Here is a 25,644-nt window from a genome sequence, read left to right as displayed (position 1 = left end):
GCTTCAGGAAACCCACCCTCCCCACAGCCGGGCGCCGGCCCCTCTCCCAAGCCAAGCTTGGTAGGTTGTGATAAAGGATCAGCGAGAGGCCCCTAGCGCAACATCATTCTTGCTAGTTCTTTAAAAAAAAGTCCCGAGTCACCCCCAGTCACTAAGACCTTTTAAGACCCTTCCATGTCTACGGGCCAAGACCAACAATTCCAAAAAGTGCGCGCGTGCTGTAACTTAGTGTGGTTGCCATGTGAGTCCATTTCAGTGTTGCAGTTTATTCTATGTACAAGCCGTTAAGCCCGTTAAAACGGGCTACATTACATTCTCCCTCTCCCCCTTCCACTTACATCCCTGACTCTCACCTCTCCCTCATTCTCCCTCTCCCCTCACTCTTCCCCACCCCCTACCTCCCTCCCACACACTCACCCACTCCTCCCTCCCTCTCACTCAGTCCCTCCCTCCCAGTCCCTCCCTCTCACTCAATCCCTCCCTCCCACTCAGTCCCTCCCTCTCACTCAGTCACTCCCTCCCACTCTCTCTCTCCATCCCTCCCACTCCCTCCCTCCCACTCAGTCCATCCCTCCCTCTCTCTCTCTCCTCCTTCCCTCGCTACTGGCCGCTGCCGCCCGCCGCCGCCACTACCGCCACCTGCTGCCGCCGCTGCCCACTGCCGCCGCTGCCGCCCACCGCCATGTTTTTTTTTTCCTAAGACTGACGTGGTTACAGCAGTTACTGTAACTGGGTTTAAAAAAGGTTTGTATAATTTCCTAGAGGATAAATCCATAAACTGCTCTTACAGTAATTAATAAGCAATAGTGTTTGGGTACTTGCCAGGTACTTGTGACTTGGATTAGCCTTTGTTGGGAACAGGATCCTGGGCTTGATGGACCCTTGGTCTGACCCAGTATGGTATAACATTTTTTTATGACTCCAGGTGATGAAAAAGCCCTTAATGGCCTTGAAGGATTGACTTCCCCCTGCCCCCCCCCCCCCCCGTTAAGGAGCACTTGTCCAGTTCTGACCCATGACCTTCCCTGTAAGCCCCTGCATGTCAGGAGAGGTGGGGTTTTCACTTTGGAGGTGAGCGCCTCACCTATTCTTGTGAGAATATGGGGAAAACTGGCAACTTACGTAGCAGCTCTGCTGCAGGAGGAGGGTTTTACAGCTGCAGAGGGAGAGAGAGAGAGCTGTGGGCAGCCACACATTTACAAAACAGCACTCAGAGGTCTGTGTCCTGGGTAGACGTGAAAGCGGAAGTGTTCACCTGCACCTAACCATGGCGCTGACCACAGGACGCCTTCCTCCCTCTCAGCTCTTCATTGTATGCATAAAGCCCACAAGGCTATGAACTCCCAGACAGAGCAGGCTGACCCTTAGTCACCTCCTCCTGTTCAGTGGGGGTAGAGGTAGAAAGTCCCTGGCCCCTGCTGCTATGACATTACCATACGAGCAGGAGATGCCCGTCTCCTGCAGGCAGTGCTCCTCCTGTGGCTTGCAAGTCGTAAAGTGTAAGTTTGTAGGTGAAACATCACCGGTAAGAGGGAAATGGCTTGTAAAACGCAGGCCGCGATGTCCCTGCTCGTGAGATCCGACTGCTCATGAAATCTACAGAGAGGGACGGATATATAATTCCCAACATGCACATCAACGCCATATATCAAAAAATACCGCAGCGAGTGGGTCTGCCTTCTCCGCCATGGACCTTTCCAGGATGCCAGTAAGATCCCGGCTAGAGGCTTGCCCTCCACCACAGCTTTCCCTTCTCCCTCGCCACGCTTCTAACAAGGTAGATGGTGGCAGGGAAGTGCAGGGGGGGGGGGGGGTGAGCTGCTGTCCGCTGTTAGTTTCAAGGGCCTCATCAGATATTTTTAAACAGATCATCTGCTGATGCACAGGGTAAGCCTGGGGAATGGAGAAGTCAAATTCAGGTGCCCGACTTCCTATTCAAGAGGCTCTGGTTTGGAAATTGTCCTGGACCAGTACCATGCTAGTAGCATGTCAAGCTGGTCCGCAGTCTCCAGTTATCTAGGAGGGAAACATCATGGTTTTGAGCTTTAAGTTGTAGGATAGATGCAAAGTCCACCAAACCATCCACACATCTGTCCTGCGACCCCTCCCTTCCATGGTAGTGTTAGCAGTGCATGTTCATTCGAGAGTTAGGGTAACATCTGGTTACCCGAAGCAGAGCCGCTCCACTCTCAGGTTGCACAGACAGTGAGAAGGCGAGAACCACGATCCCCTTCAGTCCCTTCGCTCCCCAAACATGGACTTTGGACTCACGGTGCCCACAAGTGGTCCAAGGTTCCCAGCTGACACCGCACTCTCTGGTAAACTCAGGCAGAATGGCTGCAGACGCTGGGATCATCGCAACCATTGCGCCAGGTGACTCAGCCAAGGGGCTACTCCCATGCCACCCCTGGCAGCAGGTGCACCCAAATTCTCTCCATTCGTGGCTCGAAGAACAAACCGATCCATTGAAGTCTTTGCCGAATGCGTGGATTCAGAGATATAAACCCTCTCCTTTTTCTTTTGCTTTAACCATCATGGCGATACTTTAACAAAGAATAAAGACAAAACATTCAGAGCCCATCAAGAAGATCCAAACCCTAGCGGCCTGCAAGATGGCGCCATCTTGAATGTTCATATTTCTAATTAGATAGGGATATAAACAAAGCCCTTCAAACGTTCTGGCCTTCGCCATGCAGCCACTACTCTTTCTGTGAAGAAATATTTCCTGAAGTTCCTCCCTATGAGCCTCCTAGCATGACCTCTTCTTCCAGAACTTTCCTTGCACCAGAGAATGCTTATTGCTTGTGCATTATTTACACCTTTGAGATGTTTGAATGTCTCCACCACACCAGTCCTATCGCCTCGGCTCTGCAGTTTACACACAGTATATAGGCCCTTAAGGCGGCGAGAACTGGGTAGGCTTGATGGGCCAAAGGATGTTTATCTTCCAACATCTACTATGTTCCCATGGCTCGATGAAACATCAGTAAACAGGGGAGACAGTTTAAGCCTTTGAAGAAATATCTTCTTTGTGTTTTATTTAGTAGTTTTGCCAACACATCCCAAGGAGGCAGCTGCTAATAAATAATTTCCCCATCATTTGCTTACGTCTCCAGAGATATTGCTATATTTTTTTTCTCCCAGTTTTGCTTTAATTTTCATATTCATGACACAACCTTTGAACAGTAGTATAAAGGTAAGTAAAACAGAAGAGAGCTCTTCCAGGGGGCGCTTACAGAAAAGTGCGAGCTGTGCCATTACGACATCAGGAGTTCGCTGGGAAAGTTCCTCTCCCTGTCTCTCTCTGCTACCTGGCGTGTACATCGTGCAGCCTCTGCATACTGCGCGCTGTTACAAACGTCTGCACATCAGGAGGTAATTATCCATCTTGCACTTCTCATAGCTTCGTAGAGCCTCGTCTGTGAGAGATCCGGGCTAGCGAGCGAGCGGCCGGCTGCTTCCGGAATGGCCACGAAGTCACGCGGCGACGCCACAGACATATGCACGATGCGGTCGTGTCCCGTTCCACGCGAGGCAGCTTGTGACGCCGCTCTGGCACGTGGCCGCTTCCGAGGAAGCAGGGGACTGATTTTAGAGCCGTGCAGCTTTCTTTGAAAAAGTCCCTTAAAAACCTGGAAAAAAATGAAACGCCCTTTGTCTTTGATTGCAGGGAGGGGGGGGGGGGGGGGCTTGCTCTTCCAGTGTCTCGCAGGACGCGTTTCACGAGGTTGGTTGTTTGTTGTTTTTTTCCTGCCCTAGCATTTTCTTCCTGCCCGTTGGGCTTCCAGCTCAACCAGAACCAGGCTCGGCCCTGGTTGTCATGAGCCTCTGTCCCCTTCCAACTCACCTTGCCCAGTCGCTGCGGTTTCAGTCCTGGACCAGGGGCCCATGCACCAGGCCTCTTTCCAGAACCTCTGCAATCGCTGGTCCTGAATTTAGGTGACGCTAGTACACAATGACCATGCCTCTTCCCTCCCCTCCCAGGGACTGTGCTCACTGCCTCTGCTGCATCCCTTGCCCTGGCCAATTCAGGGAGCGGAAGACCTGAGCCATGAATCAAACTCAGACACCTCCACAGGGACGGCGCTGCCACGGAGCCTCCAGGCTGGGCCCTGACGTTGGCTCAATAAGGCACACATCTGGGCAGGGCAGCTGGCAGCACTTCACAGACAGCAGCTTCCCTTACAGCGGTGTTTTTTTCACTGTGAGGCCTGAGAGTGACTGGCGGCTCCCATAAGAACATAAGAACATGCCATACCGGGTCAGACCAAGGGTCCATCAAGTCCAGTATCCTTCCTGTGGCCAACAGTGGCCAAGCCAGGTCACAGGTACCTGGCAGGATCCCAAGGGGCAGAGAGTCCCCAGGCTGCTTATCCCAGGGATAAAAAGAAGTGGATTTCTGCAACTCTACCTTAAGAATGGTTTATGGACTTTTTTCTTCCAGGAGTCTGTCCAAACATTTTTTAAACGCAGCTACACTAACAGCTTTCACCACAACCACAGAGCTTAATGATGTGTTGAGTAAAAAAATATAAGAACATAAGAACATGCCATACCGGGTCAGACCAAGGGTCCATCAAGCCCAGCATCCTGTTTCCAACAGTGGCCAATCCAGGCCATAAGAACCTGGCAAGTACCCAAAACCTAAGTCTATTCCATGTAACCATTGCTAATGGCAGTGGCTATTCTCTAAGTGAACTTAATAGCAGGTACCCAGTATGTGTCCCCTGGTCTTTGTACTCTCTGAAACAGTAAACAATTGATTAACGTTTACTCGTTCCATTCCACTCATTTATAGACCTCTATCATATCCCCCCTCAGCTGTCTCTTCTCCAAGCTGAAGAGTCCTAACCTCTTCAGCCTTTCCTTATAGGGGAATTGTTTCACCCCCTTTATCATTTTGGTTGCCTTTATCTGTACCTTTTCTAATTCTGCTACATCTTTCTTAAGATGTGGTGACCAGAACTGCACACAATACTCAAGATGAGGTCGCACCATGGAGTGATACAGAGGCATTAGGATATTCTCTGTTTTATTCTCCATTCCTTTCCTAATAATCCCTAGCTTTCTATTTGCTTTCTTGGCGGCTGCTGCACACTGAGCAGAGGATTTCAATGCATTATCAACAATCTTTTAGATCTCTTTCCTGAATGGTGATTCCTAATGTTGAACCTTGCATTGTGCAGCTATAATTTGGGTTTCTCTTCCCTAAGTGCATCACTTTGCACTTGTCCATATTACATTTCATTTGCCCTCTCCCAGTTTTGTATGGGCTTCTTGCAAGTTCTCAACTTTGAATAATTTTGTGTTATCGGCAAATTTGATCACTTCAGCCACTGTTCCCGACTCTTCCTTCACTACACACTCTCCTCCCAACTTCTCCGGAGGCTCCCTGATGTCAACATCTGCTCTGCTTTCTACCTTCACCCTGCGGCTCCCAGTGAGTCTGAGCTGTACAGTTTCCAAACTCTGCTCGCTCTTCTCACGAGAATGTGACAACAGTTCAGGAGTTTGATCACCGAGAGCCATGGAGATCCAGAACAGCTGTTCTGGAGGCAGTGCCAGCAGCGAGCGTCCACAGAAGGTGAGGAGGGGGATTAATAAGCTAGGGGGAAGAGATGGGCTTGGAGAGGCTGGGGTGGGGACAGGTTGGTGGAGGCTGACTGGTGAGAGAGAGGTGAGTGGGGGTTGAGACTGGCTGGGAGGAGAGCATGTGAGAGAGAGGGGAGCTGGGGAGAGAGAGAGTGTTGGGGGCGATGAACTGAGGGGAAGAGTGCGTGTGGGAGAAGGAGGAGAGCATGTGAGAGAGAGGGGAGCTGGGGAGAGAGAGAGTGTTGGGGGCGATGAACTGAGGGGAAGAGTGCGTGTGGGAGAAGGAGGAGAGCATGTGAGAGAGAGGGGAGCTGGGGAGAGAGAGAGTGTTGGGGGAGATGAACTGAGGGGAAGAGTGCGTGTGGGAGAAGGAGGAGAGCATGTGAGAGAGAGGGGAGCTGGGGAGAGAGAGAGAGTGCTGGGGGAGATGAACTGAGGGGAAGAGTGCGTGTGGGAGAAGGAGGAGAGCATGTGAGAGAGAGGGGAGCTGGGGAGAGAGAGAGTGTTGGGGGCGATGAACTGAGGGGAAGAGTGCGTGTGGGAGAAGGAGGAGAGCATGTGAGAGAGAGGGGAGCTGGGGAGAGAGAGAGTGTTGGGGGAGATGAACTGAGGGGAAGAGTGCGTGTGGGAGAAGGAGGAGAGCATGTGAGAGAGAGGGGAGCTGGGGAGAGAGAGAGAGTGCTGGGGGAGATGAACTGAGGGGAAGAGTGCGTGTGGGAGAAGGAGGAGAGCATGTGAGAGAGAGGGGAGCTGGGGAGAGAGAGAGAGTGCTGGGGGAGATGAACTGAGGGGAAGAGTGCGTGTGGGAGAAGGAGGAGAGCATGTGAGAGAGAGGGGAGCTGGGGAGAGAGAGAGAGTGCTGGGGGAGATGAACTGAGGGGAAGAGTGCGTGTGGGAGAAGGAGGAGAGCATGTGAGAGAGAGGGGAGCTGGGGGAGAGAGAGAGAGTGCTGGGGGAGATGAACTGAGGGGAAGAGTGCGTGTGGGAGAAGGAGGAGAGCATGTGAGAGAGAGGGGAGCTGGGGAGAGAGAGAGAGTGCTGGGGGAGATGAACTGAGGGGAAGAGTGCGTGTGGGAGAAGGAGGAGAGCATGTGAGAGAGAGGGGAGCTGGGGAGAGAGAGAGAGTGTTGGGGGAGATGAACTGAGGGGAAGAGTGCGTGTGGGAGTAGGGCTGCTGGGAATGTGGGGGAGCAGGCTGTGCTTTAGTTGCATGAGTCATTGAAGCAGGGCCAGCTGCATCACAGGCGTGGAAGCCCCCTCAGCTCAGCCACGTCATTGGAGGGAAATCTCCTCCTTGCCCAGGATGGCCGTGCTTTTTTTCCAGCGTCAGTATTTCCTCTCACCTTGCAGCGAAGTTGTCAAAGTAGCCCCCTGTGAGACAAATAGTGAAGATCCCTGCCTTGCAGCCTGAGGATCTCCAGTGAAAGGAAGCTCAGCTTTGGTCAAGGTTAGATAGTTTCACATCTGGCACGGAGTTGATAAAAAACCGACCTGAGCCCGGCTTCCTGTTTCTTTCAGCACACTTGCATCATTCATAGTCCTTTATGCAAATGTCCCTGCTGGTGGGGTCTGCTCTCCCAGACCTTCTTGCTTTCCTCTCCTACTGAAGAGACGGCAGTTCCCACGGGGGGGGAGATGCCAGGCTGCGCCGCAGGCTGGTGACAATGGCTGGCACAGTGACTTACGCTGACCTGAAATTCTTGAAGAAATCTCTGAAGATAAACAAGACCTCCAGGTCTCCCAGGGAAGGTAAAGGATTCTCTGACCCCCTTTGTGACAGAGGATGGATGGACTCCTCCCCCCCCCCCCCCTTCTCCTCCCCTGGCCCTTTCTGACGATGACCCCCTCTGTCTCTCAGGTACCACCGCTGCCTCTTCACAGGGAGATGAGGATGGAGATGTCACCTATGAAAATATACAACTCCCTGCAGCTTCACCGGAAACCGTCAGCCCTGCAGCCCCCTGCGGAGAGAGAAAGGAGGAGAAAGAAGGTGAGCTGCATTCAATCTTTATTATTCCTATTTATCATCATCGCCCTTATTAAATCATCATTCCTTGACTGAGTAATCCGTGAACACCGAATTGCTCGGCATTATCATCATCATCATGTACGTAGGTGGTGGCTGGAGGTCCCAGAAAGAATAAAAAAAAGTGAGGTGTCTGATTGTGCCTTGGCCTGGGGTGATCGTGTGAGGTCTCGGTGATTGCCGCTGTCAGAAAGTTCATGGAGGGGAGGTTTAACCGAGGGTCTCCCTGACCCCTTCAAGAATGATTCACCCACCCCACTGCCCCTCTTCCACTTCACCATCTGCACGAGCCTTATAAAACAAAAATTAGAGACTGACTCTTAGTGGCAAACGGTGTCGGACCCTCTCAGTATTTCATGCGCCCCCGAGTGGGCTTACACGAGGTGTTCATGCAACTCATACGATTGCCTGCTGACCGAGCGTACTAAGATCTGGGACCCTCTGCGCAAGTGGCTCTCTCAGCCGGACATTCAGGACCGGCGCCCAGCCCAGAACCCACAGCGAGTGTGCACGAGATAGATGTGCACCTGCTGCCTCACCGTGTTACTCTGCCTATTCCTTGTGACTTATCCTGAAAACCAGACCGGCTGGGGGGGGTCTTCGGAGAAGTTCAGAACCAACTTCTCCAGAAAGAGTGCGGAAAGGATCCAGAAAGCTTCATGGGTGATCAGGCATTGGACGGCTAAGAAGAGTATTGGGGGGGGGGGAGGGCAGAGGGAGGAGAGGTACTGATATGCACTATATATATATATATGGGAGAGAGGGAGAGGGAGAGGTCAGGGTGATGAGATGTGTCATGGTAGTGACTGGAGCCAGAGGGATTTAAGAGTGCAGCCGTCAGAGGAGAGGTGAGGCGAGCCCTCCTCGGCCGGGACGGAGCGTGTCTTGCTCTGCCTGTGCACATTTCATGGAGGCAGGTTTGCTTTCTGGGAGCCCTGGCTGTCCTTCATGGTGGCTTCCCCCTGCCTCTTCCAAACGGCGGCCTTTGCAACCGGGGAGGGCAGGTTTGAAAGCCATTTCAGTTGCGGTTGGCCTGACAGCTTTTCACCTGGGTTAAAAGGGCTTTTGGAATTTGCATCTCCCCCCAGGACGCGGGTGAAAAGCACCGGCGGGAAAAGGAGGCGCAAATCTCTGCTGCGGGCGCCTTCCCCTGAGGGCGAGAAGTAAAGTATGCGCGGGCTTTTTTTTTTTTTTTTAGCTTTGATTGCTCTCCACCTGCCGTGTCTGCACCGATAATACCTTGATCACGGAAAAGATCCTGCTGCTCCATCGGTTGCAGGAGTGGGGGGGGGGGGTGCCAGCAGCAGAGGATGCCCAGGCGCACACCGAGGGCTTGACTTAAAGCCCTGGCTTCCTGCCCTAGCAAACCTTTCCCCTGAACTTTCCCCTGGACCCCAGATCCCCTCCCCCCCCCCCAATACTACAAATACGACCCTGCTGGAAACCCCAAATCAAATGTGCCTGATACTTCACTTTCGATGCATATCCTGCTTCAACGGCAGGGGAGAAGAAAAACTGATACCTCACGCATATCCAGCATAGCTCCCTGCTTCAACGGCAGGGGAGAAGAGAAACAACCAATAAGGGCTGAATAACATAGTCTGGGTTAAAACAAATAAGCATGGGTGTAGCTTGCTTATTGCGGCGGTTACTGCCCCTACTACCCATAACTAATCAAGCTAGATATTTCACTTGGTTGCAGCTCCATCACTGCTCTCTACATTAATGGTGGGGGTGGAAGGGGAATAGAACCAAGAGCTAAAAGAAACAGATAAGTATGAGAGAAGAAATGTGTGAAGCTTGCTGGGCAGACTGGATGGGCCGTTTGGTCTTCTTCTGCCGTCATTTCTATGTTTCTATGTTTCTATGAAACATGGTTAAAACGTCCCTGCTCCTGGCGCGCAAAACAGCGGTGCCTCTAGCAGCAGCAGCACTGGAGGCGTAGGCATCCCAGCCTGGACTGTGGTGGGTATTTGCTGCACCTGTGATGCAGCGCGGGAACTGAAGGGAGGGGAGTGGTTAAAGCAGTGACATGAGCCAGGGAAGCTGGGGGGTGGGTCAAATCCTACAGAGGCCTCTCCTTGCGTCCCATGGCGAGTCACTTTTCCCTCCATTGCTTCAGGTACAAACCCGGGCCCGGGTTTCCTACGCTATGATAAACGCTATTTATCGCAGTATTTAGGCCCCAGACCCTTCCCCCATTACGATTACCTGCAGCGTATGCATGAATTTTGCAAAGAAGCCCAATGCAAACCTAACTCTGTGCAAATAAAGTAACACGGCTGACGTAGGGAAAATCGGCCCCTGTTATTTTATCGCGTCTGAAGGAGGGGGTAGGTTTTTCCCGCTGGAGCCTCAGGACGCTAAGCACAGGTCCTGAGGCTCCCCTGGTAAAATTTGAAGGGTCCCCAAGGCCTGAAACTACACCCACCCAAATCTTTCAAAAATCATCCCGGGAGGGAGGGGGGGGGGTCTTCTGAGACTCCCACCCAGCCCTTCCTGCTATTTCTCCAGGTGCAGGAGCTCAAAATGTTTTTAAAAAAAATAGAATAAATGCTTGTGCAGCAATGCCACGCCCCCTACCCGAACCCCTCATAGGGGATGGAACAGCTCCCCTATGAGGAAAGGCTGAAGAGGTTAGGGCTGTTCAGCTTGGAGAAGAGACGGCTGAGGGGGGATATGATAGAGGTGTTTAAAATCATGAGAGATCTAGAACGGGTAGATGAGACTCGGTTATTTACTCTTTCAGATAATAGAAGAACTGTGTGTGTGAGAGAGAGAGAGAGTGAGAGAGGGTTAGAGAGAGAACATAAAAACATGCCATGCTGTATCAGACCAAGGGTCCATCAAGCCCAGCATCCTGTTTCCAACAGTGGCCAATCCAGGCCATAAGAACCTGGCAATTACCCAAAAACTAAGTCTATTCCATGTAACCATTGCTAATGGCAGTGGCTATTCTCTAAGTTAACTTAATAGCAGGCAATGGACATCTCCATGAACTTATCCAATCCTTTTTTAAACACAGCTACACTAACTGCACTAATCGCATCCTCTGGCAACAAATTCCAGAGTTTAATTGTGCATTGAGTAAAAAAGAACTTTCTCCGATTAGTTTTAAATGCGCCACATCTTAACTTCATGGAGTGCCCCCTAGTCTTTCTACTATCCGAAAGAGTAAATAACCAATTCACATCTACCCGTTCTAGACCTCACATGATTTTAAACACCTCTATCATATCCCCCCTCAGTCGTCTCTTCTCCAAGCTGAAAAGTCCTAACCTCTTTAGTCTTTCCTCATAGGGGAGTTGTTCCATCCCCTTTATCATTTTGGTTGCCCTTCTCTGTACCTTCTCCATCGCAATTATATCTTTTTTGAGATACGGCGACCAGAATTGTACACAGTATTCAAGGTGCGGTCTCACCATGGAGCGATACAGAGGCATTATGACATTTTCCGTTTTATTCACCATTCCCTTTCTAATAATTCCCAACATTCTGTTTGCTTTTTTGACTGCCGCAGCACACTGAACCGATTTCAATGTGTTATCCACTATGATGCCTAGATCTCTTTCTTGGGTTGTAGCACCTAATATGGAATCTAACATTGTGTAACTATAGCATGGGTTATTTTTCCCTAAATGCATCACCTTGCACTTATCCACATTAAATTTCATCTGCCATTTTGTTGCCCAATTTTCCAGTCTCACAAGGTCTTCCTGCAATTTATCACAATCTGCTTGTGATTTAACTACTCTGAACAATTTTGTGTCATCTGCAAATTTGATTATCTCACTCGGCGTATTTCTTTCCAGATCATTTATAAATATATTGAACAGTAAGGGTCCCAATTCAGATCCCTGAGGCACTCCACTGCCCACTCTCTTCCACTGAGAAAATTGCCCATTTAATCCTACTCTCTGTTTCCTATCTTTTAGCCAGTTTGCAATCCACGAAAGAACATCGCCACCTATCCCATGACTTTTTACTTTTCCTAGAAGCCTCTCATGAGGAACTTTGTCAAACGCCTTCTGAAAATCCAAGTATACTACATCTACCGGTTCACCTTTATCCACATGTTTATTAACCCCTTCAAAAAAGTGAAGCAGATTTGTGAGGCAAGACTTGCCCTGGGTAAAGCCATGCTGACTTTGTTCCATTAAACCATGTCTTTCTATATGTTCTGTGATTTTGATGTTTAGAACACTTTCCACTATTTTTCCTGGCACTGAAGTCAGGCTAACCGGTCTGTAGTTTCCCAGATCGCCCCTGGAGCCCTTTTTAAATATTGGGGTTACATTTGCTATCCTCCAGTCTTCAGGTACAATGGATGATTTTAATGATAAGTTACAAATTTTTACTAATAGGTCTGAAATTTCATTTTTTAGTTCCTTCAGAACTCTGGGGTGTATACCATCCGGTCCAGGTGATTTGGTTCAGTCCATCTGAATCATTACCCATGAAAACCTTCTCCAGTACGGGTATCTCCCCAACAAAGTACGGGTACCTCCAAGAGGAAACCTGTGTTTGAGAGAGAGCATATTAGAGTGAAAATCTGCATGTAAGAGTGGGAGCCTGTTTGTGTGTCGACGCTAGCTTTACCCCTTATTCATTAAGGGGTCGAAAACGTGCGGCCAACCCCCACCGAAACTAATAGCACCTACAACATGCAAATGCATGTTGTAGGTGCTATTAGTTATTCCCGCGCGATTCAGTAAGTAAAATGTGCAGCCAAGCCGCACATTTTACTTTCAGAAATTAGCGCCTACCCAAAGGTAGGCGCTAATTTCTGCCGGCACCAGGAAAGTGCACAGAAAAACAGTAAAAACTGCTTTTCTGTACACCCTCCGACTTAATATCATGGCGATTTTAAGTCGGATGTCCCAAAAGTAAAAAATAATTAAAAAAAAAATTTAAAATCAGCCCACGGCTCGTGAGTTGAAAACCGGATGCTCAATTTTGCCGGCGTCCGGTTTCTGAACCCATGGCTGTCAGCAGGCTCGAGAATCGATGCCGGAAAAATTGAGTGTTAGCTGTCAAACCCGCTGACAGCCGCCGCTCCTGTTAAAAATTAGGAACTAGGGACGCGCTAGTGTCCCTAGCGCCTCCTTTTACCACGGGCCCTAATTTGAATAATTTTTTTTACTGAATCACGCGCACAGGAGAGTGGCCTGTGCGGGCGTCGGGAGAGTGGGCGCTCGCCCGCTCTCCCGCGTTTCTTTCTGTATCGGCCTGATTGAGAGAGCCTGTATGAGGGAAGAAGGAAAGAAGGCAGAAGGAGAGAGAAGAAACAGAAAGAATGAGAGAGATCCTGAAATAGGAAGAAGGCATTGACAGAAAAGGGGCGGGGGAAAAAGAAACTGGAACCAACTGACTAGAAAAGATCTAACCAGAAATGTAAAAAAAATAATATTTTGCCTTTTAGCAATTTGATTAGGCAAGCTTTGGGAATGTTCATTTCTTATACATTTGTGGTTTGCTTTTTCTTCAGTATTTCGGTGTTCAGAGCCTGCTTTCTCAGGCCTTCCCTTTCAGTCTTGTCTGCGTGTTTCTGCAGCCCCTTATTCCCTATTGTCTGGATTGCACATGTGGGACAGAGGTGCAGTTTTCTGGTTAGCACCTAGTTTATCTGTGAGGATCAGGCTCGTTTGTCCAGTGTTCTAGGGCCTGGTGCAATGTTTGCCTTGCTGCCTTTTTTTTTTACATAAGGCTGCTGCTGCTGCTGCTGCTTGAGGCCGGAGAGTTACTGCTGTTAGGATCTGGTGTGGCGAGGTTCAAGGTGGGGTTTTTTTTTTTTATTATATTTTTGTAGGGGTTTGGTTTACTTCACAAAGTGCTTGGGAGTTTGTTTTGCTGATCCTGAGGTGATATCAGAATCTGAATGCATATATTTTTTTTCATGTTGGGTTATAATAGAATAATTCTAGTTCTGCACTGCACCTGTTGCAAACCTGAAGTTCTTATGACTGTTTTATTGTAGCTATGATATTCTCTGCACCTTTTGAAAAGAGGATTCATAAACGAATACATTGATATTTGTTTTATTATGTGATTGGATCTGACGTTTCTGTTACGTTTTCTTTGTTTACTTTTTATATGCAATAAATATTAAATACATTAATGCAGATCAAAAAGGTCTTTTTAATGTTGGTAAGTGCTTGAAACAGTTGAATTAAAGTATTTTAAAGCGTCACTCATGATGCACGATGGCTGTTGCAGACTTCTTAGAAATCCATTGCCAGGTGCACTCTAAGGCAGTGGTCCCTAGCCCTGTCCTGGGGGCCCCCCCAGCCAGTCGGGTTTTCAGGATATCCACAATGAATATGCATGAGAGAAAATTTGCATGCGCTGCCTCCATAACATGCAAATTTCCTCTCATGCATATTCATTGCGGATGTCCTGAAAACCCGACTGGCTGGGGGGGCCCCCAGGACAGGGTCGGGGAACCACTGCTCTAAGCCATTATGTATCGCTCGGCGTACAAATGTCTGCCTGCTGCCCACCCATGTTAACCTCTGGCCCCCACCAGGGCCGGCGGAAGCACTAGGTGACCTAGGCCTGGGCCTAGTGCGCTGAACATTAGGGGGCGCGAGCCACCCTGGGCTGCGAGCGGCGGCAGCAAAGAGGAGTGGAGATTCGGCGGGCCCTGAGCTTCCCGGGGCCCGGAAAACCGAGAGGCAGAAGTCGGGGCCGCGAGCGGGGGAGGTGGGGGGCCGCGGGAGCAAGGCAGAAGGTGCCCAGCGTGCCTGATCTCCTCGCCCCCACCAAAAAAATCCAGTTCCGGCCGCGCCACCGACCGAACCACCGCAAACTTTCTAACCATCAAATAAAGGCGACAACGTTTGAAATGACTTTTTTTTTTTTTCTTTTCCCTCTCTGTTGATTCCTCTACGGTGGCCGAGAACAATTCTCTCTTGCGGGTTTCAAGCCAGGCTGCACGGCGGCGAAGGCCGAGGGGAGCGTCCCTGGCTTCCGGCCCTCGCTGTCCGGTCGATGGCGCCGTCTGAGCACGCTGGGCGCCTTTCCTCTGCCCCCTGCCACGCGTGGGCAACGTCACCGGGGGAGGGGGACTGCGTTAACGTGATGCGGCACTTCGGAGCGGGGTCCCGGCCTGCACTGCCGCTCTCTGGGTCACCGCGCTGGGCTGGGCTGCGGCAATTCTCCTCTGTTTATCTGAAAAGTAAACGTTTAGAAGTATCTTACAAAGGAGGATTCAGGCCTTTGCTGCAAATCCTAAATTATTTAAGTAACGGAGGGCCGGGCTGCCCCCTTCGCTGTCACTTTCTTATCCCAGGTGACTGCTCCCAGGGACAGAGGTCCATGCCCCATGAACCAAGAAGACTTAATGTAATTTAACAAAATAATCTACATGCTGAAGGCACATTTTTTTTTTTTAAATTAAGTTTCAGTCAGCGGCCTCATGATTTGTGAATTACCTGCTGCAAGGTGAGGTCCCGGGCCGCAGTGGCTCCTGCGGAGGGCCCATGGATGTACCGAGAAATACAGTTGTCTCTCTCTGATTTCCCTTGCCCTTAGTTACCCAGACCGGACGGACGCTGGCTGTCGCCTTCATCCTGCTGCTATCCTGCCTCTTCCTGCTGTCCTCAACCATCTCGCTGGCTGTAAAACGTGAGTGGAAGCCGCATGCCCCTCTGCCCCCCCCTGCTACTGGGAGTGGAAGGGCCGGGGGGGTTTCCCGTGGATGACGTGGAGTGGGGGGGGGGGGGTGGGGAATAAGGGGGCTGCGAGCAGGAGGAGACCCGCCTGATGGGGGCAGATCCACCGAGGAGATCCGCTGCTTCCTTAGTAAGGGACTCTTGGCTTCATTTCCTGTTTGGGAGGGCGCAGTAGCGAATACTTTATTGCGGGGCATCCTCACATTTTTTTTTTTTTCAGGTCGAGGGCCACACACGACGTTTTAAACGGCGGAGCGGGTCGGGCAAAGGAGGAGCCTTGCAGGGCGTGCCGGGCGGCGGGAGGGTAATGTGTACTGTGTCGGTAAAATAATAATGTGCCATCACCTGGGAACCCCTTCTCTCCCCTCCCCCGGCATCTGCCACCTGCGGGCGTGGGGAGAGGGGAGGGAGAGGTGGATGGTGGGGTGAGGTGTTTCTCTCTGCGTGCACGTGTCACAGCCTCTCCTCTCCCATCCTCCTCCCTTCCATTCTCTCACCCCCTACCCTTTCCACTGCCACGCCTTTCTCTTCTTCGGCTGCTTGTGCCGGGGAAAGCCGCCTGCCATGCTGGCTTTGTTGCCACCATGAGGGGGGGGGGGGGGAGGAGTTGAACTTGCTCCGTGAGCCGGCAGGAAAAGCGGGGCGGGCCAGTAAAACCGGCTCCGCGGGCCTTGGTTTGGAGGGCATCTGCCTTATCGTGCGGGGATACTGTCAGGCCGATGCAATCGGGACGCGCGTCCATCCTCTCCTGGGCGCTCGATGCCATAGGCGAACGAGCTGCCGCGCTAAAAGGGACGCGCCATGGGTGATTTGTGCGTCCCTCGCGCTCTGCATCAGGCGCCCACCACAGCCTGGCCAGAGCTCCCTCCCCCACCCCACCCCCAGCAGGGCTGTTCCTGATTGGTCCTTTTCAGTGAAAAGGTCCAATTCCCTTTCAGGGCAGCCTTCTGAAATGGACCAATCGGCAGCAAGTGAAGGAGTGAATAAATTAATATTAAGTGCCCGACAAGTAATGTTAACTCATTCACTTCTTCACTGCTTTCTGTGGTTCCTCCTACTGTATTGCTATGATATTAATAGGAGGAATCACAGAAAGTAGGGTTTTTTTGGGGGGGGAGGGGGGGTCGTGAGCCCCTGAGCACTTCTGGGCAGGAATTAAATTTGCCATGTTAAAATGGGCACCTTAGCCACGCGGCATTTCTTGGCATTGCGGGGTAATAGCTAATAGCCTCATCTACATGGAATCTGCACGTCATGAACGCTATCAGCTACATGCTCGAGTGGACGCGCTAATCCCCATATTGCATCGGGCGTCCAAAACATGTGTCCAATCACATGTTAAGCAGTGCGCCGACAAGCACCCAATATTGCAACGGCCTGTTTATGTGTGAGAGAGAAAGGGAGCCCTTATGAGAGAGTGTGTATGTGAGTGAGAGAGAGAGAGAGAGAGAGGGTGTCATGGGCTGGGTGGGGAGGGCCCTAAGGCCTGCAGACTGCCAAGCTCAAGGCACGATACAGAATCGTGAAGCACAGACGTGGTCAGGCAGGCAGGGTCAAGGCAGATGGAGTCCGATCAGAAGCAGGTTACAAGCAAGGATCGGGGCAAGCAGCAGATTGAAGCAGGATCAGAAACCAGGCTGGGCCTCAATCAGAAGTCGGATTCAGGAACAGCCAGAAGCAGAGGAACAAAGAATCAGGACCTGCCCAGCTCCTTTTATGTCAGAGCAACCATGAGCCATATGGGCTTGATTTGGGAACAGAGTTACTTTCGTGGCAGGTGAAATTCTGCCCCTGTCACATCCATTTCCAGTTTTCTGATATTGCTTACCTATTGAATTTTAATAATACCAGAGAAACAAGCATTAGAAACAAACAATAAAAGGACGGTTCTTATTAATTCTCTCATTCCTCAGGAAACAGATCTTGTGCTGGCTCAATAAGAAATATACGAATTTCCCTCATCCAGGCAGCTGACTCCTCCCCTTAATCAGTCTTCAGGCAAAGATCTTTTAAGTTTGAAATTATTTATTGCACAGATAATTTTCCATTACTCACAATTGTCGCATTCCAAATGCATATGCTCCAGGCAGAGATCTTTGTAGCTGGAGATAGGCAGGAGAAGGGAGATGGAGTTTCTTGGGATTCAGGATGAGAAGGCAGGGGGTTCTGAAGCTGATTAGTGTTTAGAATTAAAGTGATGTGGAGAGGTATAAAAAGGCTAATTGTATTTCAGAGGCTGCAGGCACTTCTAGCCTTTAGGCAGCATGGCTTAGACTGACTAACAGTCTTGGAGAGTGATTACAGGAAACGTCCCCACAAGCTGGGGCTAGAGGGCGAGATCCAATAGTAGCGAGCCTAGGATCCATGTGACGCAGGGGGGGGGGGGCATGAAGGGCAGTTCCTTGAGCCAATAAGGCACTTAAGAAGACAAGTTAGATTGAGAGGGCACGCAGACCCTTCCCAATGAGAGAAGCAGGGGGGAGGGGGTTTCTCTAAAAGGCAAAACTCCCCTTAAAGGCAGGGCTCACAGGCTTTTATCAAGGGTTACAAATAAAGACTGCACTAGGCACAGTTAAACTGCAATGTATATACAGATACAAAATGTACCCACTGCTGGGGACAGAACAGATCTTATTGTGTCTCATGACTTAGTCTTGCAGGTATCTCAGCATCTGACGAATTCAACAGAACACCTTCAGCTCCATGAGGCCCTGAGCAGCAATCTGAGCCTGAGCATCCGCATGAAGGAGGAAAAGCTGGCGTACACCGAGGAGAAACTGGGGGAAACAGAAGCAGAATTATACCAAGCCAGAGGTGCAGGGGAAACGGCACAGAAAGAGTTAAACCGCACAAAGGAAAAGCTGGAGGCTGTGAAACAAATGCTGGTGAGCTATGAGGCAAAGGAAAATAACTGGAGGAAAACAGAGCAGGAACTCGAAACTGCTAACCAGAGATGGGATAAAGCAAAGCAATGTGTGTCAAAAAAATGCAGGTAATGCTTACTTTTTTAAAAGTGCGTCAGACGCAGTGCGGGAGCAAGCGGTCACTGAACAGTATTAATAATGATATTGGTTTGCTCACATTCATGATTCATCTGTCCCCAAAGGTCCAAGAGGAAAATGCATGAATTCAAAGAGGTGCCTATAATAGAAACAATCAGAACGTCTGCAGAGCTTTTGGATAATCTGGAGGTCATGCTACATTTCATTTGACTACCAAGAAATATGCATACATAGATCCTATGGTGCAGAAGCCTCTGGGGCCTCAGAGGTCTTGGCAGCATTTGCAGAGAAGGCAGATCTATATTCAAGCTCCTGTGTACAATTTATACTTGACAAATGTGACGGATGTGGAAGTGTGTATGTAACTAGGGGGCATGGGGGGAAGAGAAGTGGAGATTTGTGAGTAGAAGTAAAGTCACTCGGATAAGGGGGGGGTGACCAATTATTTAGGGGAAAAGCAGGAGTCTTGATCTGTCCGCGTAATATTGTACTGCAAAGGGAGCGCAGATGAAGCAGGAAATAGGCCGGAGGCAGTGAATGGGTTCCTCCCAGGCAGAAAGGAAGGGCCTGGGGGGGGGGAGGCAGATCAGGGGAGAGAGTTCACTGCTGTGGTCCTGTGGAAGGTGCTGGTTTCACACCAAAAGGAGTCTTCTCTCTCACTCTAGCAGCATACACTGCACCTGTCAACAATTTATGCAGCCCCCCCAAACTTTCACATGTAGTAAGACAGGAGGCAAGGCATGCTAGACTTGTTGGAGACAGCAGGACATAAGAAGTACCATGCTGGACCAGACCAAGCTCCAGCATCCTGTGTCTTGACAGTGGCCAGTCCAGTTCACAAGTAACTGGCAGATCCCATGAAGCAGACCTACTTTCTGTTACTCAGTCCCAGGGACAGCGACGGCTTTCTTTCCCTGGCTAATAATAATATATAATGGATTTTTCTGCCAGGAGCCTGTCCAAACCGCTTTAACACCCTTCTATGCTAAGCACCCTGACCACGTCCTCTGGCAACAGATTCCACAGTTTAAATGTGTGCAGAGTAAAAAATACTTTCTAAGATCCTGTTTTGAGTCTGCTGTTTGTTAGTTTAATGGAGTGTCCCTTTGTTCTAGTATTATTTGATAGGGTAAATAAGCATCCTTTATTTACCGTTCCACCCCACTTATGATTTTATAAATGTTCTGCCTTTGCAGATTGTGATAAATTGCAGGAAGACCTTGTGAGACTAGAAAACTGGGTATCAAAATGGCAGATGAAATTTAATGTGGATAAGTGCAAGGTGATGCATACAGGGAAAAATAACCCATGCTATAATTACACAATGTTAGGTTCCATATTAGGTGCTACAACCCAAGAAAGAGATCTAGGTGTCATAGTGGATAACACATTGAAATCGTCGGTGCAGTGTGCTGCGGCAGTCAAAAAAGCAAACAATGTTGGGAATTATTAGAAAGGGAATGGTGAATAAAACAGAAAATGTCATAATGCCTCTGTATCGCTCCATGGTGAGACCTCACCTTGAATACTGTGTACAATTCTGGTCGCCGCATCTCAAAAAAGATATAATTGTGATGGAGAAGGTACAGAGAAGGGCGACCAAAATGATAAGGGGAATGGAACAGCTCCCCTATGAGGAAAGACTAAAGAGGTTAGGACTTTTCAGCTTGGAGAAGAGACGACTGAGAGGGGATATGATAGAGGTGTTTAAAATCATGAGAGGTCTAGAACGGGTAGATGTGAATCGGTTATTTACTCTTTCGGATAATAGAAAGGCTAGGGGGCACTCCATGAAGTTAGCATGGGGCACATTTAAAACTAATTGGAGAAAGTTCTTTTTCACTCAACGCACAATTAAACTCTGGAATTTGTTGCCAGAGGATGTGGGTAGTGCAGTTAGTATAGCTGTGTTTAAAAAAGGATTGGATAAGTTCTTGGAGGAGAAGTCCATTACCTGCTATTAATTAAGTTGACTTAGAAAATAGTCACTGCTGTTACTAGCAACGGTTACATGGAATAGACTTAGTTTTTGGGTACTTGCCAGGTTCTTATGGCCTGGATTGGCCTCCATTGGAAACAGGATGCTGGGCTTGATGGACCCTTGGTCTGACCCAGTATGGCATGTTCTTATGTTCTTATGTAATGTATGTGTATGTCTGTTTCTTTATTACACTGCTGCCTGCATCAATTCATGTCTTTGCTCAGCTTCTGTTCTCTGCATGTTGTAGAGCTAACCCTCCTTATTGGTTATTGTTTAAATGCTGCTGGCCTTCTGATTGGATCTGTTCCTGTTTGCTCCCCTCTGTCTGTGTTCTTCTGTTACCTTCCTATTGGTCTTTTGCCTCTTGAAATCCCCTTGGAGACCTCACTTCCTGCGGGAAGTTCAGTTTGGAACTGGCTCTGGACAATTTTGCAGCTCTCCTGGATCCACTGTAAGCTCCTAGAAGCATCGCTCTTTTCACCTTGCTTCCTGTTTCTCATCTAGTTCCATTAATTGCGGTTCCTGCTATTTACTGGTAGCTACTGTTACGCGTCCCAGCCTTGGCAGGCCCATGCCAGGGCCTACTCACCCCAGGAATCCAGCTGCCAGTTCTGGTTCACCTTCACTCGCGGCGGTGGGCAGCCGCCTCCGTCCCCGAGCTCCTACAGCCACCTCTGCCGCTTCTGACTCCTGTGCGGTTCCGCCTTGCGCCCAGTGAGTCTCCCTGCGCGGGCCACGGAGTGACGCCACCGTCCTGCTTCCTCTGGGCTCTGGCTTAGGTGTGTGCGACTCGCGCATTCTTAAAGGGGCCGCGGAGGGAAAGGAGCCTTCGGCTCTGGATGATGACATTACTGGGCTTCTGTATAAAAGGCAGGGCCCAGCCACTTGTTCCCTGCCTTGGCAACAGGTCTCCACTATTGTTCGTGTGCTCGTTGCTCGTTCCTGGTTCCTGTTCCTGTCATCGTTCCTGTCTCCTGTTCCTGTCGTGGTTCTTGTTCCTGCTTGTTCCTTCGCCTGCTCCATGTACCCTTGGACTGATTCTCTGGTATTGACCTCTGCTGCATCTGGACTACGCTTGAACTGATCTCCTGGCTCTGACCTCAGCTCTGCTTCCGGTACCAGACTGGATGGACCGTTTGGTCTTCTTCTGCCATCATTTCTATGTTTCTATGCCTGCCGCCTGCCCTGACTCCAGCTTGCCTTGGACTCTCCTTTGGTATCCTACGGACCTGGCCTCTCAGGCTTCAGCCTATCTTTACCTGGATGCCCCCTGCTTCCCTCTGTTCCTGTTGGCGTCCAGGTCTCTGGAACCCTGCCTTGTCTGGACTGTCCTCAGCACTCCAATACCTCTGCTGGTTCTTGGCGTACTCTTGTCTACACCAACTGGGAGTCGTCACATGGAGGCCCGCCTAAGTCCAGTCGGCCCCAGCACCCAAGGCTCAACCTGAGGGGAACTTGGGATGGTATTAGCGAAGCTCCAGTCGTCCTCCGTCTCCTAGCCTGCTCCTCCTCCCGATGATGGGGTCCCGTAGGACTTGCCCTGCAGGTAGCGTCAACCCCACCTCGGGCCAAGGGTCCACCATCAGCGCAACCGTTGTGATGGCTAGTCTAAACAATGGTATATAAAAGCCTAACAAATAAATAAAGAAACAGATTGCCAAGGCCATGGATTCGGCGGAGCCTTCCGCCCTCCAGGCCATTCCTGGCCTGGCCTTGAAGATACAAGAACAGCAGCGGTTCCTAGAGGCATTGGCCTCTTCTGTTGAACGTCTCCACGCTCGGCTGGATACTCACACAAGTGCCACAGCTCAGACATCTGCACTAGTCAGCCCACCAGCTGCAGCCTCACCCAACAGAGCTTTGCTGGCCCTACCCGCTACACCCCGTTTTAACGGGGACCCTCGCCTCTGCAGAGGGTTTATTAACCAGTGCTATATGCAGTTTGCTCTGCAGCCTTCCATCTTCCAGGATGAACTGACAAAGGTAACTTTTATTCTTTCTCGTTTGGAAGGCAAGGCTTTGGTGTGGGCCTCTCCCTTGTGGAAGCATTCGGACTCTCTTCTGCAAGAATTGTCACACTTCGTGATCATCTTCCGTTGGACCTTCGATGATCCCGGCAGGCAGGCTGTGGCCAGTACCCATCTCTTATGCTTGCGACAGGGTCAGAGATCTCTTAACGATTACACCTTTGAGTTTCAGACTCTAGCCACTGAATTGGTGTGGCAAGAAAACTGTCTTCAAGCCATTTACTTGATGGTTTTTCATCCCAATTGAAAGATGAACTCGCAGCCTGAGAACTTCCGTCCTCTCTAGAGGATCTAATCGACTTGATAGGTTGGATTGATCACCGCCTCCATGAATGTCACCATGAAGTTCAGACATCCCGACGTGTTGCTGTGGAGCGATCCCGCTCTCCTCCTTCCACAAAGCCCGCTAGCAGTGGGATTCAATCTACCATCAAGTCAGAGGAACCTATGCAGCTGGGTCGTGGGCCCCTTACTCCAGAGGAACGTTTTCAATGGTGGGACTGTGGCTTGTGCATGTACTGCGGTGCTTCCAGCCACCGCCTTCAGACTTGTCCTATCCATCTGGGAAACTCACAGGCCTAAGTTCGGTTGGGGTCCTGAACTTGGGCACTACTACTCCGGCCCCTCAATTATCTTTACCAGTTACGCTAACCTGGGGCTCCCATTCATTTCCAACCATGGCTCTAGTTGACTCTGGAGCAGGTGGGAGTTTTATCTTGAAAGACCTGGTACACCTCCTAGGCGTGCCATTGAAGTCCCTCTGCAAATCGCCACTATCCATAGCGAACCGCTACCTGGGTGGATCTCCCAAATAACAGCACCTGTTCGGCTACTCACTGGCACTCTCCATGAGGAGGAGATTGAACTTCTTGTGTTGGAGAAATCCATTCATCCTATAGTCTTGCGGTTGTCATGGCTCCAGCATCACTCACTCCAGTTTGACTGGGGAGCTCTGCAGCTCACCGAATGGAGTTCCGCTTGTCGCCAGCAATGCCTGAAGAAGGTGGAGCCTTCTCCTGCGGTCCCCCTTGCAGTAGCCATTACTGATAAGGCTGCTAATTAGCGACAATAGCGCTCTGGATACCCTTTCCAATGCAGACTGAAGAGACTTTATTTCACAAAGCCACTGGATTGTTGTCCTTAACGATGTCATTTATTTATTTTTACTTCTCAATTTGATTTATATTCCTGCAGATTACATTCAGCTACTGTACGTATTACCCTATCCACAGAGGGCTCACAGTCTAAGGGCCTCATTTACTAAGCATTTTCCCCATAGACACAGAATGGGAGGAAATCCTTAGTGAATCAAAGGTCAATATCCAAAACTAAGCATTTAAATGGATAACTTGGGAGTTATCCCTGTAAGGGGCTTTGAATACTGACCTCACAGGCTCTAAGTCTGAACCTGTGATAAGGGAGGATGAAGGGACTTACGCAAGATGGCAAGCAGTAACAAGATTTGAACTCAAAGTTTTCTTGCTTTTAGAAGCCCAGTGCTCTAACCACTAGGCTACTCCTCCACTAATACAGCAATTAATCCTTTTTTATTACCTGCTGCAGATCATAAACCCTAGACTCGCTCGATACATGTCATTTTTTGAAAAAGGTATCATAACATCATCTCTATCTACCTAAGCCAACTTGGCGTGAAAAGAAGAGCAGGAGCAAGTTACAGGCATAACTGGATTGAGGAAGACTTTAGCGGAGTAATAAAATCTAGGAACATTACCACATTCTAGAGGGGCCGTTGAAGGATACCACAACACACTCCCTTCCGATTGGGTTTTGAAAATCAATAGCAGATACATTGTCCAGTGAACAGCCCTGGCCAAGTGTGGTTCACGGAATCTCATGATTGGGATACAGCAATACCGGGCTATAACTTGTTAAGGAAGGACAGAGAGGATGCTGGGCTTGATGGACCCTTGGTCTGACCCAGTATGGCATTTTCTTATGTTCTTTTCTTAGGACAGGAAGGGGGAGATGTGGCTCTTTATGACAGAAACAATATCCAAGCATCTGAACTGCAAGGAAGATGGGGCAAAGAAGAAGCACTATGGGCCGACCTAAAAAAAGATGATGGGGCATCCATTTTTATTGGAGTAGTTTACAGGCCTCCAAATCATATGGAAGAGCTTGACAGAGATCTGGTTGAAGACATCCAAAAGATGGGAAAGAAGGGAGAAGTGGTGATTGTTGGAGATTTTAATCTGCCGGATGTAGACTGGAGAATCCCTTCAATGGAATCTAACAATAGTAGAGAGATAGTGGATGCCCTGCAAAGGGCTCTGTTTAAACAAATGGTAACAGAACCCACAAGGGAGCGAGCTATCCTTGATTTAGTGCTCACCAATTGAGATAATGTCTCAAAGTCCAGGTGGGTGCCCACCTCAGCACCAGGGATCATTAAACAGTATGGTTTCATATCACAAATATGATACGGAGAATTAACACGAAGACCCGAGTTTTGCAGTTCAAAAACACGAACTTTGATGAAATGGGGAAGTATCTGGAAGAAGAACTAGAAGGATGGGAGAACAAGAGAGATGTGGAACATCAGTGGACCAAACTAAAAGGAGCAATTACCAAGGCAACTAATCTATATGTCAGAAAAGTAAAGAAAAGCAAAAGAAAAATGAAACCTATCTGGTTCTCAAAGGAGGTGGCTGACAAAATAAAAGCTAAAAAAACAGTGTTCAAGAAATATAAAGGATCCCAAAAGGAGGAACACAAGAAAGAATATCTGATGGAACTGAGGGAGATGAAGAAAGTAATCAAAATAGCAAAAAGTCAAGCGGAAGAAAGGATTGCCATAGAGGTAAAGCGAGGTGAGAAAACATTTTTCAGATATATTTTTCAGATACAGAAAGGAGAAAAGTTCCAAGTGGTATAGGAAAATTGAAAAGTGAAAAGGATCAATGTGTGGAGAGAGACGAAGAAATGGCAGAAATATTAAATGAATACTTCAGTTCGGTGTTCACTAAAGAGGACCCTGGAGAAGGACCGTCGCTAGTTAACAAGAAACTGGAGTGGAGTAGATGTAACTCCGTTTACAGAAGAGAATGTATGGGAAGAGTTAGAAAAAATAAAAGTGGACAAAGCCATGGGACCTGATGAGGTCCATCCCAAGATACTGAGGGAGCTCAGAGATGTGCTGATGGGTCCACTGAGTGACCTGTTCAACAGATCCCTAGAAACAGGAGTGATGCCGAGTGATTGGAGAAGAGCGGTGGTGGTCCTGCTTCACAAGAGTGGGAGCAGAGAGGAGGCTGAAACTACAGGCCAGTTAGCTTCACCTCGGTGGTGGGAAAGGTAATGGAGTTGCTGCTGAAAGAAAGAA

The 25,644-nt window shown here is 49.5% G+C and overlaps 1 long non-coding RNA gene across 1 annotated transcript in view; it reads left to right on the top strand.

The window, feature by feature from the left end:
• The first annotated feature begins 15,158 nt into the window (after window positions 1-15,158).
• LOC115079000 overlaps window positions 15,159-25,644 on the top strand; it is a 30,627-nt gene continuing 20,141 nt past the window's right edge. Inside the window, exons 1-2 of the long non-coding RNA XR_003853178.1 lie at window positions 15,159-15,244; window positions 17,944-18,283. This is a non-coding gene — a long non-coding RNA (uncharacterized LOC115079000). The remainder of the gene's footprint in view (window positions 15,245-17,943; window positions 18,284-25,644) is intronic.

The sequence above is a fragment of the Rhinatrema bivittatum genome, chromosome 1, assembly GCF_901001135.1.
Source record: "Rhinatrema bivittatum chromosome 1, aRhiBiv1.1, whole genome shotgun sequence".
Lineage (NCBI taxonomy): Eukaryota > Metazoa > Chordata > Amphibia > Gymnophiona > Rhinatrematidae > Rhinatrema > Rhinatrema bivittatum.
This window is presented reverse-complemented; position numbering and strand designations above follow the sequence as displayed.